The sequence below is a fragment of the Rhinopithecus bieti genome, unplaced genomic scaffold, assembly GCF_001698545.2.
Source record: "Rhinopithecus bieti isolate Rb0 unplaced genomic scaffold, ASM169854v2 scaffold_42603, whole genome shotgun sequence".
Classification (NCBI taxonomy): domain Eukaryota; kingdom Metazoa; phylum Chordata; class Mammalia; order Primates; family Cercopithecidae; genus Rhinopithecus; species Rhinopithecus bieti.
In genome coordinates this window covers 128,863-148,213 of record NW_016817272.1, presented here as the reverse complement: position 1 = coordinate 148,213, position 19,351 = coordinate 128,863, and the positions used below count along the sequence as shown (strand labels likewise).

Here is a 19,351-nt window from a genome sequence, read left to right as displayed (position 1 = left end):
ACACGTATGTTTATTGCGGCACTATTCACAATAGCAAAGACTTGGAATCAACCCAAATGTCCATCTGTGACAGACTGGATTAAGAAAATGTGGCACATATACACCATGGAATACTATGCAGCCATAAAAAAGGATGAGTTTGCGTCCTTTGTAGGGACATGGATGCAGCTGGAAACCATCATTCTTAGCAAACTATCACAAGAAGAGAAAACCAAACACCGCATGTTCTCACTCATAGGTGGGAACTGAACAATGAGATCACTTGGATTCGGGAAGGGGAACATCACACACTGGGGCCTATCATGGGGAGAGGGGAGGGAGGAGGGATTGCACTGGGGAGTTATACATGATATAAATGATGAATTGATGGGTGCTGATGAGTTGATGGGTGCAGCACACCAACATGGCACAAATATACATATGTAACAAACCTGCACGTTATGCACATGTACCCTAGAACTTAAAGTATATAAAAAGAAAAAAAAAAGAGGTTGTATTTTTTTATTTTTATTTTTTTTGAGACGGAGTCTGGCTCTGTCGCCCAGGCTGGAGTGCAGTGGCCGGATCTCAGCTCACTGCAAGCTCCGCCTCCCAGGTTTATGCCATTCTCCTGCCTCCGCCTCCCGAGTAGCTGGGACTACAGGCGCCCGCCTTGTCGCCCAGGTAGTTTTTTGTATTCTTTAGTAGAGACGGGGTTTCACCGTATTAGCCAGGATGGTCTCGATCTTCTGACCTTGTGATCCGCCCGTCTCGGCCTCCCAAAGTGCTGGGATTACAGGCTTGAGCCACCGCGCCTGGCCAGTTGTATTTTTTTTTATACTGTGAGAGTTGTTGAATGTTTATGTCTTCACACATGTACTATAAATAGATTTCTTTAGTTACTGCAGGGAGGATCAATTTGTTAGGTCCAATACAGGAATTACCATTTAATTAGGAAACTATGCAGAAGTTCAAGGAAGAAATGTATGTTAAATAACTGTAGGAATGTGGAGAGCATGTACATTGTAAATCCTAGGTCAACATGAAAAGACACAGAAAAAGAAGCATAGTTAATAAGCCAATAGTGGAGACAAAATGAAATCATAAAAAGCTCAAGTAATCCAGGCTGAAATAGAATGAAAAAAGGAAGAAAAATATAGATGGAACAAATAAAAGCAACAAACTAGTGGTAGATTTCAATCCAAACACATCAATAATAACATTACATGTAAATTGCCTGAAACACCAATTAAAATCCAAACTCATTAACTTTTCATGTTAATGATCCTGTCCTCCTCTCTCCTCAGACTCACTTGATGGCGCCACTATCTGCTAGGGACACCCAAACCAGGAACCCGTGATACACAGTGGACTCTTCCCTCTACCTCACGTTCAGAACCTCTCAATACTCAGTCACCAAATCCTCCTTATTTTACCTTGTTAAGTAGATCTCAAATGTGAATCCTCTCTGTGTTCTTACTATTATTTGGCATACTGTAGGTACTGATGATTTCTTTCTTGAACTTCTGCAGTCTCCTAACTAACCTAAATGGTAATTCCAGTGCTGGGCCTGCCAAACTGATCTTCCCTGCAGCAAGTAAAGACTGAGTACTAGATGTTTTATATAATATTACACAAATTCTTACATATTGTGAAGACTTAGATATTCAAATTCCTCATAAACTTTGTGCTATTGCTATCAGACGTTTACATTTTACATGGGTTATAAATCTCACTGCTACAATTTTGCTTCAAGTAGTCAATTACATTTTAGAGTCACTTAAAATTAAGAAAAATGTGTTTTTTAATATTAATCTTTATTTTTACTATTTTCAGAGTTCTTCATATCTCTGTGTAGATAAAATTTCTGGTCTAGTTTCACATTCCTTCTGTCAGAAGAACTTTCTTTAATGTTTCTTGAAGTATAGGTCTGCTGGTAAGGAATTCTCCCATTACAAAAATTTTGAGTAGTCTTTATTTTATCTTCATTTTAAACAGGTATTTTTGCTAGATATAGAATTCTGGGTGGTAGTTTTCCCCCCAGCTGGCTTTGAAGATATGTTTTATCTTCTGACTTTAATTACTTCAGACAAGAAGTCACCTATAATTCTTGTCTTTACCTCTTTATATTAATTTTTTAAATGACAGAATAGTTGTACATATTCATGGGGCTACATGGTGATGTCTCACTACATATAGTTATCAGATCAGGGTAACTGGCCTATCTATCATCCATAGCATTTATACTTTTTTTGTGTTAGGATCATTCAATATTCTCTTAGTTATCTGAAACCATATATTATTATTAACTATGGTAATTCTACAGTGATATGGAACACTAGAACTTATTCTAGTTCTATCTAGCTGTAATTTTGTATTTTAAACAATTTCTCTGATTTAATGTGTTCACATATTTTTCCACTGGCTTCCTTCAATTTCCTCTTTACCTTTATTTGCTACTTTGAGTAAGTTATATCTAGCTTTTTAAAATTTATTCTGCTTCAGGTTATTTAAGAATTTTGGATCTATAGTTTGATGCTTTCATTATTTTTGGAGAATTCTGACTATTATTCAGAGATTTCTTTTGCCCATTCTCTCTTCTTCTGTAACTTCAATCACATATATTTTAGACTATTTGATGTTGTCCCATTGTTCTTAAATACTTTGTTCTCCCCTTCCACTTTCTTTGTTCTTTTCTTATTGATTTTCACTTTGGGCAGTTTTTATTGATCTATCTTCAAATTACCTAATTCTTCCTCTGGCTATGTAAAGTCTATGATTCCTATAATTAAATCTGTGAATTACTATTGTGATTTATTTCCCTCACACACTTCTACTTGAACCTTGCTTACAGTTTTTATCTTTCTGTGAAATCACTCAACTGTTCATCTCTGTTGCCCACTTTTTTCCCCTGGAAATTTTAACCTATTAATAATGGTTATTTAGTAGGGAGAATTTTTTTGTAGTATTTATTTTGAAGTCATTTAAAACCCATACTGAAGTTGCAAAAATAAGACAGAAGTTTCCCATGTACACTTTACCTGGTCAATATCAGTATAATGATGAAAACCAAGAAATTGACATTGGCATAATACTGTTAACTAAACTATAGAATTGTTTGGACATCACCAGTTTTTACAAGCATTTTATATATCAATGAAATTTAATCTCAAATACATATAAGGTCATGTCACTAATACCACAGTCGGGATAGAGAACTGTTCTACAACTATCAAGATATTCCCTTGTGCTATCCCTTTATAGCCACACTCCCTACCCACCCATTTCCTAGCAAATACTAATCTGTTCTTTATCATTATAGTATTGGCGATTTTAAGAATCTTATATAAATGGAATTTCAAAATATGCGACCTTTAAAAATTAGCTTTAAAAATTCATCATAATGCCTTTGAAATTCTCCTAAGGTGTGTGTATCGTTTGCTTGTTCTTTCTTATCGCCAAATAGTTTTAAATTGTATAAATGTATCACAATATGTTTATTCACTCACCGAAATACATTTGTGTTGTTTTCAAACGTGGCTGATACAAACATGGTTGATACAAACATTCATGTACAGGTTTTTGTGTGAACATAAGTTTTCATTTCCCTAGGGCGAATACTCAGGAGTGGAATTGTTGGGCCACAGAGTAAGTAAATATATGTTTAGCTTCATAAAAAACTGCCCAGCAGTGTTTTATGCTGCACCACTGTGTACTCCCACCAACAATGTGTGAGAGAGACTGTGGTTCCACATACTTGCTAGCACTCAGGACTGTCAGTGTGTTTTCTTTTAGTTGTTCTACTAGGTATGTAGTGACATTTCATCATGGCTTTATTTTGCATTTCTCTAATGACTAATCAGGTTGAACATCTTGTTTTTCTCAATTTGTTCATTTTTCTTTTCTTTAGAAATGATTTCAACTTTAATTTAGATTCAGGGGGTACGTGTGCAGGCTTGTTACATGGGTATATTGTGTGATGCTGAGATTTGGGGTACGATAGATCCCATTACACAGGTACTGAGCAGTGCCCAGTAGCTAGTTTTGCATCCCTTTCTCTAGTCCTTCTTTTTCCTCTCTATTGTTGCTATCTTTATGTCCATGTGTATCCAAGGTTTAGCTCCCACTTACAAGTGAGAACATACAGCATTTGGTTTTCTGTTTCTGCATTAATTCACTTAGGATAATGGCCTCCAGATGCACCCATGTTGCTGTAAAGAACATGATTTTATTCTTTTTTATGACTGCATGGTATTCCATAGTGTATATGTACTACATTTTTTAAAAATCCAATCCATTGATTGGCATTTAGGTTGATTCCATGTCCTCGCTATTGTGAATATACATAGAGCTATGATGAACATATGAGTGCATGTGTCCTTTTGGGAGAACAGTTTGCTTTTGTTTGGGTATATACCTAGTAATGGGATTGGTAAGTCAAATGGCAGTTAAGTTTTTTGAGAACTCTCCAAACTGCTTTCAACAGTGGATGAACTAATTTACATTTCCATTAATAGTGTATAAGCTCTTGAACATTTTTTAAAGTGCTTCTTTGCCATCCATATATCTTCTTTCATGAAGTATTTTAATGTATTTTTCCTATTCATTGTAATTGTTTTATTTAAAGTCCCTGACTAATAGCTCCAACATTGGAGTCATGTCTCTGTTTGGTTCTGTTGATTGCTTTGGCTGTCAACAGTGGGCTGTATTTTCTTTTTGAGTCTCATACATTTTGATTAAATGGCAAACATTTTGTGTACAAGATCATCAGATATTAAGATACATACTATTTATTCATGGAAATGGGCATACTTCTTTAAGGTTGTTAGAGTGGAATGTTAAATCAATCTACTTAGGATTGAGTTTTGTTGTTAGTAGGGTCATCCTCAGCCTCCTATGGGCTTCAAATTTTTCTTTGGATTTTCTATTAGCATAGTAGCTGAGGTGCTAAAGGGTTTTAATGGCCCACTTTCTGCTTTCAGCTGCACCTGTTTTGCTGTAATACTGCTACTGCTTGTTACCCAATGCTTGCTACTGGTGGTTTTAGGGCTTCTCTTTTGTCCCAGTTCAGCCACAGACCCATACAGGCCTGTGTGCCTGGGCCTCAGGGGTGGGGCATTCTCAGTGTTCCAATTCCTCCTCCCCATGAAAATCAAACTCCTGCCTTGTATCTGTGGTGGGTGTTACATATGAGAGAGTTTCATGCCCTTCCCTAGAAGCAGGAGATTTCCAGTGGTATTGGTGTTACCATTTCTGGCCTCTATCTCCAAGGGATGGGGTTTTCTCAGTCATTTATCTGCCTTCATTAGTGCTCTGGTGGGGCAACAGTGTTTGGTCCCGCACTGGCTTAAGGTTTTTGTTTGTGAAAGTGTCTAGGAAGAAGAGTGGTATTTCATACCTTTCCCATAGGTATGGTCTAAACTCTCCTGCACACTTACGTATAGTCTCTGTAACAACTACTCAAATCTGCCATTGTAGAGTGGAAGCAGCCATAGGAAATTCTGTAACTGGATGGGTCTGGCTGTATTCCAATAAAACTTTATTTATAAAAATAAGCTGCAGGATGGATTTGGCTTACAGAATTGAGTTTGCAGACCTCTGGTCTAGAGAATGAATTCCAAATGTCCTACTGTGACTTTCCTTCTTCTCAAGTCTGATATTTTCTCATTCTATTTTAAATTCATACTTTAAGAGAAACCCTTTCAACCAGCACATTAATAATAGCAGCTGGTTAACTGCTTAAAACATTGGTTAAAGAAATAAAGCATACATACGAATCTACCCTAAAACATTTTAATAAAAACATAAACATGCATTTGTCATTTCTTTAATGTAGAGCCAAGACTTCGATTTGGTTTGATTCTTTTTTGCATAAAAAACACCCATAATTTATCTTGTATAATTTCCAGTTTGGGTTTCTTTAAATTGGGGTAATCAGTTGACATACCAGCAAAGCAATGTAAGGCAGAATCTCATTGCAGAGATTTTTATAATGTTCCTTCATCTTTCATAGTTGTATCTCCTGAGCTTAGCAGTTTACTGAAATAAAAGGCCAGTCATTCTAAAGGGAAAGCATCAATTGACAGGTTTGTTACGTCTAATAATATCCTGCTAGTCATGGGAGTTTAGTTAGTCAGGGTGTTTGCAGAGAGAATGGAGAGCATTGAGTAATAGTTGAGGCAGTGAAGAAGATGCAGTTGAGGGAGTTTCCTTGACCATACCCAGCTGTTTACTCTGCCATACCATTTCTTTATGCTGCTCCGTTGGTTGGGAAGCTCTTTATACACCTCTGCCTGAAGAATATCCATTTCCTCAGGGTTTAATTCAAGGTTACCTCCTTTATAACACCTTTTCTGAGTGCTGAGATTGGCTTGGTTATTCCCACTTCTGTGTATCTTCCTACCCTACTATTATAGTACCTATAATACATTATCACATTATTTTTTTTGTATTTCTTTCCTATTCCACTATACTATGGGATAACAGAGATTATTATTTTTAATTCAACTCTACCTCCTCAAGCCCTATAACTGTGATATTACATAGTAACAGCTTGGTAAATGTCCTTTAAATGAAGTGTGCATTATTACTGCTGTTGCTTGATTGGCTGATTGTAGCATGGGTGACTTCATACAGCAGATGGAACCACATTAATCATCTTGTTCAATGAATATTAAAATAATGATTACAGAATCAAGTTGCTGGAAGGAAGATTGTGATTGAAAATTTTGATCCCTAAGCAGATTTCTAAAAGAGCTCCCTGGATTTTAAGATCTCTGCTAGATTGTAAGCTTCTGATTGGCAGTGGCTGTGCCTTGCTTATGTTTATAATTTTATCTTTTTTCATAGTGTCTGGCAAGATACTCAGTGTTTGCTAGATAAAGGAAGAAATGTTGTCCAATTAAACATATTTGCAAACTTCCTTAAAACACAAAGGTCACTAGGGTAGGATTCACCCTGTGTGAAGGGCAAGTTGAATCCCATGTCTTAGATTCCTGCTTGCGCTCAGTTGCTGTTCGCACTTTCCCCTGCAGAGCAGAGCTGTAGAATAATGAATACATAGCAAGCTGAGAAACTCTTTTTCTTGACATGACTCATACATGAACATTTGTCACACTGGATAAGGGAGATATTGAATGCAAACACAATTTTTTATGAAGACATTGAAATTTCTGATAATATAAGATCATTTTATCCTTAATTGTGGTATTACGGGTGACCTCTGGCTTTCCTGGAGGGACACTGTGGGTAACAATATCAACTGTATCTGAAAGTATGCAATGCTTCCAGCTCAACTCAATGTCTCTAGTGTTGTTTTTAAAGTGAGAGGGTGTGTATAATAATAGCTTGCTTGCTTTTGATTGCACAAGAGACTATTTTTGATATTGCTAAGGGTCCCTCTTCTACTTTTCTTTTTTAATCACTGAATACTGAGGACACTCTAAATGGAACAAGTCTTGAAGAACTTGTGTGAAACTTTGTTTAATGATAGAACTGAATGGCCCAACCTGATGTCGGGCACTTAGCCAATTAAAATTATTTCTCCAAAAGTATATGTCTATGTTTTGGGCTCATTTTACAATAGTAATATGATTCTGGCACTGTGCCCTTCACCAAGATGAAGTACCAGCTGAGCCTAATGGTCTAAACTGTCAACTCCCCGGCTCTTTATTAATCCTGGGGAAGTGGCTCGCACTTCAGTCATTACTGCTCAATTAGGTAAATAATCATCACATTTATTCTCATTAGAGCACTCTCTTCACAGAAAGCTTTGGTCCTGAGATTTTCAATTAGTCTTAACAAGTTACAAATGCCACTAGTGTCTCCCTTTCTCTGTTAGTCCCCCCAATCAAATAAAAATCTTGTGTCTAATTAAGGAAACCCAAGTCCTCATAAAACTTACTCTCTTTGCCTCTGTTGTATTCAGAAACCAAGAAGCTCATGAAGTGAGGCCAACTGGCCTACCTGAGTTGTTGGTTATTGCTGGGCGAGGAAAAAGTCCTGCACTCAAAAGCACAAGCATCGGGTTCCGCAAGAACAAATGTTTTCTCGAAACAAGGCATTGAGCCTCTGTTATTTCTCCTCCTCACTCCACTTAAGGGAACATTTCTTGAGGCATGGTAGCATGCAGTTATCATTGCACAAGATGTATATCATTGCACAGCGGGAAGCTCAAACTGACTCTGAGTGTAAGTGTAAGGCATAGACAACTTTTTTTTTTTTCTTTTAAAGGGTGCTATTTTCCTAATAAAAAGAATTCACAGAAATGATCTACGATGTTTAGAAATCCAAGGGAAGGAGAGGAGAGTTCCGTTTTCACTTACCCAAGACGCAAGCTCTTCAAATGTCTTTTTCCCTTTGCCCAAGGAGAGCTAAGTGGTAGCAGGCTGAGATGGAAGTGGTAAATTGTAACAAAAAATATTTGTTTCTCATCTCATTCTGCTGCAATCAGGTACAGGCTTGTACAGAGGGAAGTGAGGCAGACATAGAGATATGCTGCTCAGATCCCCCCTTCAGGAACGACCTTGCTGTCCAGCTGTGAGGAATATGGTTTGCTGACATCCTTCAGCTGTTAGATTCCTCAGTGTTTAGCTGGGATCACGCTATTCTTGGTACAACCTCTACCAATGACTAAGTTCCAGTAGAAAGGTCCAGTCATTTATACCCAACATGGAAATCCTAAAGGATTCCTGAGCTGGCAGAGACTGTCAGGTTAATGTCAGGCTCTGATGGGTCCTCCGGCCCAATCTTACTTCTTCCCTTTGCTTTCAAGGTGTGACGTCTCCCCAAATTTTTGTATACTGATTCTGTTTCAGCATCTGCTTCCCAGAGAATGCAGTGTGAAGCAGGAGGTAAGGGAGGAAGGGGCCCAAGATAATTTCATTTTCTAGGGATGGTCTTTGTGGTTGCCTCTGTTGCATAATGTACAATCTTAGTAAAAATCCCATTTATTCAAAACTAAAGCCAGTGAGAAAGCTACTAGGATGCTAGAGATTACTATGTGATGATGACTGCTGAGTCTGTCTGCCAAGTAACCTACATGCCCATCCTTAGGCATCACACTGGCTCCTCTTAGAGGTCTGTAAGAATCACTGATTCTTTGTAGAGATGTTATTGAGGACATTTTAGTGCTGTTTCATCAAAGTACTGAAGAGAAAGCTCCACAGTATCCATTTTCTTGATCAAGAAACATCTTGCTGTGCATTTCCCTCAAGCTTACAACAAATTATATTCTTGTAATTTGTTTTGCCATTAGTTTTAGCCTATAACTAGGAAGCACCAAAAAAAAAAGATTGGTTGCGGTAACTTTGCAGTAACTCAAAGCCTAAATATGATTTTTTTCCTCTGCAGTTATGATTTAATATTTTCCATGCCCTTTCTATTTCATTTTTTATTTTTCATTGTGTTGGGTATGTTCTTACATTCATTGGCAGGACACAGCATGGCTACTGGAGCCTGACCGTGGGATTTTGAATGTTGGCTCTGCCACATGACAGCTCTGCTATCTTGGGCTTGCTACCGACCACACCGAATCCCAGGTTCTTTGTAAAATTGTAATAATAAGAATGCCTGATTTACAGGGCTACTGTGAAGGTTAAATAAGATAGTACATGTAAAATGCTTGCCCTATAAAACCTGGGTACCTGTTGTTGGTGCTGAATAGGGGCAATAACTAGACAGAGAGCTGCAAGAACTGAGGATGAGAGGGTGTGTCTTAACGTAAGTCCTAGGCTCCTTGCCAACTTGCTAGAACAATGTTTTCTGCAAAAATTGACACATAAGAGGTAGAGGCTTTGTTTAAACTAGATCTACAATGAACACTGGCTATTTTATTTGCTATAATGCATGCCAGCTAATCCAATATATTTGATTAACACACTTGATCAATCTAATATATTAGATTCCCTCTATGGAAACAGTGGTGATTGAATTAACTGATGGCCACTAAGGTGAAAAGAACTAAGCCAATCCTTGAGAGACTAGAACACAAGATAGATTAGTTCAGGGATTGGACCACTATTTTGTTAACAGGATTGCTACTTATGGGGTAATTCTGTGTTAGGATAGATGGTCCTGTGCAGGAAATTTGACATGCCTGGACTGTGCTTACTAAATGCCAGAAGTAACCCCTGCTGCCCCAGTCTTTGTGATAACTCCAAATATCCCACCATTTCCAAATGCCCCGGGACTGCCTCCTGTTAAGAACCATTGAGGTGTGGAAGGACATCTAGTGGTAGATTGGGAATATGATCCGGCGTCTCTAGGTCAGTTCCAGTTTATACCCGCCATGATTATGCCTGTGGCCCTTTCTCTCAAATATGCCCTGGTTTACTTGGCTCATTGGAGATGGCTGATTCCAGGCTTGGGGCTGGGAAAAGGACAAGATAAGCCTGGAACATCATGTTGTTCTGGCAAGTGAGGACATCCCCCAAAATGCTGAGAAACATGTCAACAGGAACATGCACCAAATTGTAGGGCTCTTCCTGACCCCAGTCAGCAATCTAGGCATAAAAAGTAATAACTATGGCAACCAATTATAACCCATGGAATAAAACAAGAATCTATGATATAAATTTAAAAATAGGAGAGAAGGGAAGGTTCTTCTTTAAAGTAGAGAGACTACTAATAAGTATAGAAGAAATAATGAAATTAGAAAAATCATCATTTGGAACCCTTTATAGCATTGACTCAGACAGGAATCTACACTGTGTGCTAAGTGTTTTGAGTGAAAGTTTAAGGAGTATCAGGATGGTTATATACTCTTAAAATACTTGTCTGTTGCAAAAGGAAAAAGAGTATCTTTACAGTGCAGAAATCTGACAATAACATCACTAGTAATGGGACAAATTGATATACTGTGTCTGCTGATAATATATACTAAGAGGAACAAAGCATCATTCCTGGTGTATAACTCCCAAAAGCACATAGCCTCAATCTATTCAGAAGGAAACATTACACAAACCCAAAGTGAGAGAAAATCCACAAAATATCTAACCTGTGCTATTTAAAAATGTTGATGTCATAAGATACAAAGAAAGACCAAGGAACTGTTCTAAGTCAAAGAACACTAAAAGTACATGGCGACTGAATACAATACATGATTCAGGGTTTTCTTGTGCTAAAAAAGATGTTCTTGGGATAAGTGGTGACATTTAAAGCAGGTTTGCTGATTACATGGGGCATTTTTAGATGGATGGATAGGTAGATAGGTAGGTATTATAGATAGACTGATAGAGGAAATAGAGGAAATGATAAAGCAAATATGAAAAATATTAACATTTCAGGAATATGTGTACAGGGTCCATGGGGGTATTTGTACTACTCTTAAAGATTTTCTGTAAACCTGAAATTACGTCAAAACAAGAAGCTAAAAATAAAAAATGTCCTGGTTGGGAAGACACATGATATGGTTGCTCAACCCATAGGGGAAGAGCTGGCAGAATATGATGGCTGTGACCTCTGCACAGTACTGAAGATATGGGCAACATGTTGAGCAAGGGCTGCTGTTATATTGAGAAGTGAGCTTTAGTATTGTTCAGTAAGTCTCTTCTCGTTCAGACCAGTATAGGCTTTCCTGGTAAGCTACTGTGCAATGTATGTGTTAATTATTAGCTCAGAGAGAGATTCAGCAAGTGAGCTTATATCTGTTCCCACGAAACATCACAAACTTGACACTCTCTGGGGAGGTCTAGGACTCGGAAATATAGATGCTAGTGAGAGCAAACAGACATAACAGATAACACAAAGTGCCTACCACATGCTAACCACTGCTGCAGGCACTTCCTATAGAATAACTAATTTAATCATCACCATAACTTTATGGGATAGATGATATTTTTGCAACCTCCATTTTACAGATGAGGAAACTGAAACATAGACCTGGTGAATAACTCACCCAAGTGTTAGTATGGAGGGGAGCTGGGATTGAAACACCAGTTAGGGTCATTCCAGAGGATGATTGCTCTGTTTGCCACTCTACTCTTCTGCTACCTGAGGGGCTCTGAGCAGTGAAAATCTTCTTTCCAGATTGTGCTTATAAAGCAAGCGAGGTGTCTGGGATTAGACCACTAGGAGAGTCTGAGCTGTTGCACCCCATATTGGGGCAAAGTGAGTTGTTTGTGCTGAGTGGGGAATGGAGCCAAAGCTCAGAGGAGACATCACAAGGTAAGAGCAGATATGCAGAGCAGACTAGCAGAACAGTTGCATGGCCGAAGAAAGTTGGAGGGTTGGGCTTAGGTTGGGTCACTAGATAGCAGAGTGAGAGGAAGCAATGCCCAGCCTAGTGGGTGGCTGATCAAGGCAGAAACTGGGGGGTCAGTGTAAGAACAGGCTGGGCTTCAGAGCCAGAACTCACACACAAAATATGGTGGATTTATTCCTTGGAAAGGCTGTGTGTTCCAGTGTGTCTCATAAGCCTTGGCCTCATCTTTCTGGTGGCACTCACCTTTCCCAAAAAGTAGCTAAGCCTCATCTTTGTCACTAACGAAGCGGAGAACAAACACTGGCTGACACCTGCATCCCAGGCTGTGTGCTAGGTATTTCACATGTATTATCTTACTTAATGCAGTGTTTTGAATAAGTGTACCTGAGTCAAACTGCCTACTGTGCACATATGTATTAGGTTGGTACAAAAGTAATTACCGTTTTTGCCACTAAAAGTAATGGCAATTACTTTTGCATCAACCTAATAGAAGGAGTGACTATTCAAAATGTGCGCTCAACTTTCAGTTCAGTGAAATTTGGATTGTATATTGCAGCTTGATGCAATTATAATTAAATAGAATAATACAATTAGATAATTATTTACTCTAAATGCAATACAAATATAGGTACTCAAAACATCACAGGTATTAGAAAAAGCAGGCATGCTGTCATCGAACCAGCATGGCAACTTTTGCATACAACAGGAAGCGTCAAACGCAATGAACTATGGAGGCCAGCTTAGGCACAATTATAGACATAATTTCTTAATCATCATAACTATCTGAAAAGGCAATCGTATAATTTCAGCCTTTTGTGTTTATTACAGGATTTACTTCAGTAAAGCATATAAAGCATATGGCTCAGTGCCAGCCACGAGAGAGGCCCCAAACGCCTGGCACCTGCTCTGCTCATTTTCTCAAGAGAGAAACGAAGCTTGGTGAATGTGAGTAGTATGTGGAAAGCCACAGAAATAACAAATGGTAGAGAGAGGATTTGAATTCAGGTCTCTAGACTTTGTCCTCTATTTTTGTGCAGCTTTCAAACTAAGAATAACTTTTATATATTTTACTGGTTAAAACATTTTTTTAAAAAAAAAAATATATGCCCGGGCACATGAAAATTATATGAAATTCAAATATCTGTGCCATAAACGAAGTTTTATTTACACAGCCAGGCCTGTTTGTTCATGTGTTGTCCATGGCTGCTTTCATGTTACAATGCCAGAGTTGGGTAGTTGACACAGAGATCATAGGATCTGCAAAGCCTAAAATGTTTAGTATCTGGGCCTTTACAGAGAAAGTTAGTTGACCCCTGCCCTAGACCTTAGGCCCCTGCTCTTTCCATTATTCTCAAGTGCTGGTGGATCCAGATCGGTTGTGACATTGCCAAATCTCCCGGCATTCTTGGGGAATTATTAAACTGCCATGTAGGTTGCACTAAGTGCTCCCTGCTGGCTTGGATAGAAGAGTTTTGAAGGTGCCAGATGGGAACAGATTCCTTTCTTTCATCTTAACAAAAATCCAGTCTCACTCTCTTTCAAGTTCAAGAGCATTTGATTAATGAGGACATGAAGTAGGGGGAAGAAGAATCCGGGCTGTTGAGCTGGACTGAGCTGGCAGTTTCGGGTTCTCTCATTTCAGCCTCTCCTCCCCGTGTCTAGCAGGCGCCCTGAACTCCCAGCTGAGTGTAATTGGAGGCTGTGTAATTGGAGGGTGAATGCACAGGCTTTGCAGTCAGAGACCTGTGTTTGTACTGTGATTCCCTACTTGCTAGGTGTATGGTTTTGCACACGTTATTTAATGTCCTTCAGTCTCAGTTTCTGCAGGTCTGATATGGGCATAATGAGAATACCTATGGCTTTGAGTAATTTGGAGGATTAAATACAAACATATATGAAAAGATTTTTTCCCCAAAGAGGTGGCTCAGTGAGCATTCAGTAAATATTAGTTATCACTATTATTTTTTTTCTGCCTACTTGTCAGTAGGGAAGGAACTAAGTTTCTGATCCTAGTTTAAAAGCCCTTAAACGTGTTTTAGGATGTTTTAAAAAAGTAATACATGCACATAGTACAAAATTCAGGTAGCACACATAATAAAAATAAGCAGCTCACAAAATGATGTATACTTGACTGTTCAAGGCAGCAGTATTCATAGCAGCCCTAAACTGGAAATGACCCAAATGCTCACCACTAGTGGAGTGAAAAAATCAACTGTGGTATGTTCACACAGTAGAACACCATTCAATAAGGATGGTGAATAGTCTGCAACTATAGGCAACACTGTTGATGAATCTCCTGAATCAAATGCTAAGCAAAGTAAGTCAGAAACAAAAGCACACATACTGTAAGATTCTATTTATGTAAAGAATTAAATCATTCTACATATTTGCTACTTTATATCCTTGACCTAAATCTCTGCATTCCTCCCTCCCACCCTGACTGACTCTGGTAACCACTGTTTTATGTATTTGTAATGAACAATCCTCAAATAACAAATGTTGGTGAGGATGAGGAGAAATGGAAACCTTTGTACACTGCTGGTGGGAATGCAAAACTGCAGTTGTTTAGAATGCTAACCACAGCGTTACCACATGACCCAGCAATTCTGCTCCTGGTTACATACTCAAGAGAAAAAACTGTCCACACAAAAAGTTGTACATAAATGTTTGTAGCAGCATTTTATTCTGAAGAGCCAAAAGGTAAAAACCACTGAAATATCCATCAACTGATGAATGGATAAACAAAATGTGGTATATCCATATGATAGAATATTATTTAGCCATAAAAAATGAAATATGGATACATGCTACAACAAAAATGAACAGTGAAAGTGTTAAGTGAAATCAATCACAAAATATAATATATTACATGATTCCATTTATATGAAATGTAGAGAATTGGTCCTTCTTCTGGAGCCTCAGTAAATTTACTTAGTCTAAATGGGTCCAGGTGCTGGGGTGATTACCCTTATCTTGTCTCCTGCTAAATTACAGAGGTTTGGGGAGTTCCTTCAGACCTCCAATAAACTTGTTTGTGGAGGCCTAGCGAGTTTCTTCAGACTCCCAGTGAAAGTTGTTCAATCCGATTAATCAATTTCATACAGACAGGAAGTAGACTGGCAGTTGACTAGGGTTGGGGAGGATGTGGGGTGGGAGTTATAGCTAAAAGGTATTCGCTTTCTTTTTGAGGTGATGAAAATATTTTAAAATTGACTTCGGTGATGGTTATACATATCTGTGAATATACTAAAAGTCACTCAATTTTATACTTTTAATGGGTGAACTGTATTGTTATGTGAATATTTTAATAAAGCTGTTCATAAAAAGAAAAAATAAAGTATAAAATTAGGTGAAGCCTGTCTGGGCCTCAGAGCTTACTCTTGGTTGGGGGAAGAAGTGGTACTGGGAATTGGTGAGAGGAGGCATAGAGGCAGATGGGAACATTTCTTGATTTGGGTGGTAGTTACACTGGTATCTTCTGTTTGTGAAAATTTGTCAGCTGATACTTGTGTGCACAGAATTGAACTTCGTACTTCAATAAAAATAATAAAAACCGAAACTAAGGAAGGTACCCTTCTTCAACAATTGTTTGTCACTCAGTTCTTTTCTCAGAAGCAACCACTTTTACATCAAGCAGAATCTAGAGACAGGCTATTCAGAGATAGTTACTGATGGACAAGAACATGCGTTCTTGTGTATATTGTATTTCTTGTCTTACTTTTATTTCCTGAGAATAAGTTTTGATAAACTTAGTCCTGTGTCTAGTTGACCACCTACTACAAAGCGGGTGTAGACCTCAGAAAAGGGCAGGGGGAGAAGAGGAGATAGGTGGAAGTTCTGATCCTGGGTGACCTTCTTGGACATGGCAAGGCTTCAACAAATGTTCATAAAACTGTCAAAGTTTGATGAATTTAAGGGCTTCAGAATGTCCAGGTTTTCTTCTAGTGTTGGTCTGAGATCCAGATTAAGTCTCTCATGCCTATTTTGTGTTTGAAACTCCAGAAATCCCTTTGGGCTTCTTTGATCCCCAAAGCCTTCTATTATTTTTTCTTTCTTTTCAAAATTCATTTATAATTTTTTATGTCTATTTTAATTTATTTTATTTTGTAGAGACAGAGTCTCACCATGTTACCCTGGCTGATCTTGGACTCCTTGCTTCAAGCAATCCTCCTTCCCCAGCCTCCCAAAATGCTCGGATTGCAGGTTTCTTTCTTTCTTTTTTTTGGAGAAGGAGTCTCTCTATGTTGCTCATGTTGTAGTGTGGTGGCTGTTCACTGGCACAATCCCACTACTGATCAGCATGGGAATTTTGACCCGCTCTGTTTCCAACTTGGGCTGGTTCATCCTTCCTTAGGCAATCTAGTGGTTACCTGCTCCTGGGATTGGGGTAACCATACTGATGCCAAACTTAGTACAAACATCCAATCCACATAGTGCACTACAGCCCAGAGCTCCTGGGCTCAAGCGATCCTCCCACCTCAGCCTCCTGAGTAGCTGGGACTACAGGCATGTACCACCACACCTGGCTGGTCTTCTGTTCTTATTGAGAACTCACCTGGGTTTGTAATTCAGAACCGCATTCATCTTCCTGGTGAAAGTATTTTCCTTATCTCAAAGTTGTGACATGATGGGATATTTGAATCTAGGACCACCGTGAAACACTGGGGAAGACATTCTCGTATTTCTGGCCTTTTATTCCTCCTGATTATTCTACTTTTGGCAGCATCAGCATCTCCAAATGTTAGTCATCCTCTAAGGCCCAATACAAGCTCCACCCACTCTGTGAAGTCCCCATTGTGTCCTGGAGGACCCTGATTTGCACTACTTCATGTAGTGCTTCTTTAAATACTTGTCAATTACTATTGATTGCTGACTATTTGGTTTTGGACAAAATGCCATGTGCTGAGAATACAAGGAAGGAAACTCCATTCCTATCTTCAAATTGCTCACATTCTAGTGTTTCAGGGAGATGTGAAATAATTAAAATACAGTGTTGCACGTGTCCAAAAGAGGGATGATTGGCAACATCTTCTGGGAAGGAACCAAGCGGACTAGGCAGGCTTCACAGAGTGCCTGTTCAGCTTTGTGTCTTGAGGAATGAGTAGTGCTTTGCTAGAGAGACCAGGTGAGAGTAGGGCATCCAGGTAGAGAAAGCAGTGTGTGCAAAGGCATGAAGTAAAGACCACAGGTTGTCATTTACTTATCATTTAATATGTCATTGAATTTATTAGTCTTTCCAACTAGATTGTGAGAGACTCGTGGAGATGATCCCTAACTCAGGCTTCTCATTCCCCTTCTCCCAAACATCTAGTAAAATTCTGGACACTCATAATTGTGGCAGGCCGGGTGTCACTAACAACTCTTTCAGTACTGACTGAGTGGTTAAGTTAAATCTTAAAAGCCAGTGCCCTTATACAAAGGCTGGAATGTAACAAAAGCCCATCAAGAGTTTTACCTAGGCCTCTCCTGGGACTTAAAGCATGACAAAATAACAAAGGAATTCTTAACAGGACCCATTTAGGATTAAACAAGTTTCACTGGGGGTCTGAAGAAACTCCCTAGGCCTCCACAAACAAGTTTATTGGAGGTCTGAAGGAACTCCCCAAACCTCTGTAATTTAGCAGGAGACAAGATAAGGGTAATCACTCCAGCACCTGGACCCATTTAGACTAAGTAAATTTACTGAGGCTCCAGAGGAAGGTCTTCAGGACTCAGGCCTTAGTTATAGATTAAAAGAAGTTAACTATTTATATCTTTAGAAGAATGCACACTTACACGTAGACATATAGCTTAGAAGGTATATAAACTCTGGAAAACTTTGTAATTTTAAGTTGGTCTGGCAATAATTTCCAGGCCTTCTCCCTGTCACCAGTTGTAGAAAATAAAACTCTCTTCTGAAGTTTCCACAGGATTACCGGCTGGCCCAGCAGGTGTGCCATGCCATTGCCAACATCTCTGACAGTAGAAAGCCTTCTCCGGGCAAACGTCACCCCCCATTCCGGCTGCCTCAGGAACACAGGTTGTTTGAGTGACTGCGGGAGAGAGTCCCAAAAGGCTTTGTCCACCAGACCCACTCTGGATCCCATTCAAAGAGGTGGCAGTGACCCTCATTTACCAACTGGCAGAGGGTCCCAAAGTGATCTGTGCCCAGATATGGCAGGGCTAGGCAAAACAGGTCCTGGAGAAGCTAGAAGAGAAGAGAACTAGTCAGGAGGACCCAAAGAAGTTCCCTGCAATGCTCCCCACTTTCCTGTTGATGAACTTGCTGTCCCTGGCTGAACGTGTGGCTCTGCAGCAGCTGGTCCACTTGGAGGAGGCAGTGAGTGGAGAGTTCTGTCAGTGCCTTCTCTGGGAAAAACAGGAGCACAAGACCAAAAGATCCCAGGAAGAAGAGTACAAGTTTTGAGACCACCATGGAGGAGGAGCTGGGGCTGGTTGGGGCAACAGATGACACGGAGACAGAAATCATTCACGTCTTCTGTGAGATGGAACTGTTGGATGGCAAACAGACACTGGCTGCCTTTGTTCCACTCTTGTTTAAAGTCTGCAACAACCCAGGCCTCTATAGCAACCCAGACCTCTCTGCAGCTGCTTCACCTGCCCTTGGCAAGTTCTGCATGATCAGTGCCACTTTCTGTGACTCCCAGCCTCATCTTCTGTTCACCATGCTAGAAAAGTCTCCACTTCCAATTGTCTGGTCTAACCTCATGGTTGCCACTGGGAATCTGGCCATCTGCTTTCCCAATCTGGTGGACCCCTGGACTTCTCATGTATATGCTTACCTTCGGGACTCGGCTCAGCCAGTGTGGAAAACAGCAGGGTTGGTGATGACTCACCTGATCCTCAAGGACATGGTGAAGGTGAAGGGGCAGGTGAGTGAGATGGCAGTGCTGCTCATCGACCCTGAGCCTCAGATTGCTGCCCTGGCCAAGAAGTTCTTCAACAAGCTCTCCCACGAGGGCAACAGAATCTATAATCTCCTTCCAGATATCATCAGTCACCTGTCAGGCTCCGAGCCAGGGATGGAGAAAGTGCCTTTTCACACCATGATGAAGCAGCTCCTCTCCTACATCATCACCAAAGACAAGCATACAAAGCCTGGTGGAAAAGCTGTGTCAGCGGTTCCGCACAGTCTAAACTAAGCAGGTGCAGCGGGACCTGGCCTACTGT

General features: G+C 39.6%; 1 protein-coding gene and 1 long non-coding RNA gene across 2 annotated transcripts in view; one reads left to right on the top strand and one right to left on the bottom strand.

Moving 5' to 3' along the window:
- NPSR1 (neuropeptide S receptor 1) overlaps positions 1 to 19,351 on the bottom strand; it is a 184,112-nt gene that overhangs the window by 81,537 nt on the left and 83,224 nt on the right. The gene's annotated exons all lie outside the window — the stretch shown is intronic.
- The window catches only part of LOC108517839 (uncharacterized), a 137,721-nt gene that overhangs the window by 53,438 nt on the left and 64,932 nt on the right, over positions 1 to 19,351 (top strand). The window contains exon 2 of the long non-coding RNA XR_001882217.1: positions 13,010 to 13,126. This is a non-coding gene — a long non-coding RNA (uncharacterized LOC108517839). The remainder of the gene's footprint in view (positions 1 to 13,009; positions 13,127 to 19,351) is intronic.